Raw genomic sequence first — 695 nt, forward strand, 5'->3', positions numbered from 1 at the left:
TTGAGCTATAATTGAACCAAAGTCTGCATCACGAGTCGACTTCTGAACCTTGTGAGTCGACTCCTGCACACTTGGAGTTTCTGGCACAAGCTCGAGTCGACTCCGGAACTCTTCGAGTCGACTCCGACTGAGAACAAATAGAAAGACAGAGTGATGAATTTTGGACTCTGTTAACGAGTCGACTCCACAAGGTTACCAGTCGACTCTGATGCTTGGCGAGTCGACTCTGAATTCCTTAAAAAATACTTTCCAATAGGAAGAACGAACCAGTTTAGACGTGCCATTACAAGCTTCTCCCAAACTGAGGGAGAAGAATTTCATGAAACTTGGGAGAGATTTCGGGACCTAATCCGTAAATGCCCACATCATCAAATACCTAAGTGGCAGCTAGTGCAATGCTTCTATGACGGATTGACTGAACGAAACCGTCAGATGATTGATGCCGCATGTGGGGGGACATTCATGCTTCAAAATGAGCATGAAACATGGAAATTATTTGAAAATCTAAATGAAAACTCCCTCCACCATGCTTCATGTTCTCGTCAAACACCCCCGAGTTCTCAAAGAAAAGGGACCATTTGTGAAATAAGTCATTCTATGGACCTGTCTAGCAAGGTAGATGCATTGTCCCATAAGATTGACCAACTGATGATAGGTGGGCATTACATGAACTCTTCCCAAGCACAAGTATGTAC

At 43.9% G+C, this 695-nt stretch overlaps 1 non-coding gene across 1 annotated transcript; it reads right to left on the minus strand.

Moving 5' to 3' along the window:
- Positions 1-268: 268 nt before the first annotated feature.
- On the minus strand, positions 269-374 carry LOC120107398. The gene has a single exon (XR_005509200.1). It is a non-coding gene; the product is annotated as a small nucleolar RNA R71 (small nucleolar RNA).
- Positions 375-695: the final 321 nt, after the last annotated feature.

Source organism: Phoenix dactylifera, unplaced genomic scaffold (genome assembly GCF_009389715.1).
Source record: "Phoenix dactylifera cultivar Barhee BC4 unplaced genomic scaffold, palm_55x_up_171113_PBpolish2nd_filt_p 000849F, whole genome shotgun sequence".
In the NCBI taxonomy this organism is placed as follows: domain Eukaryota; kingdom Viridiplantae; phylum Streptophyta; class Magnoliopsida; order Arecales; family Arecaceae; genus Phoenix; species Phoenix dactylifera.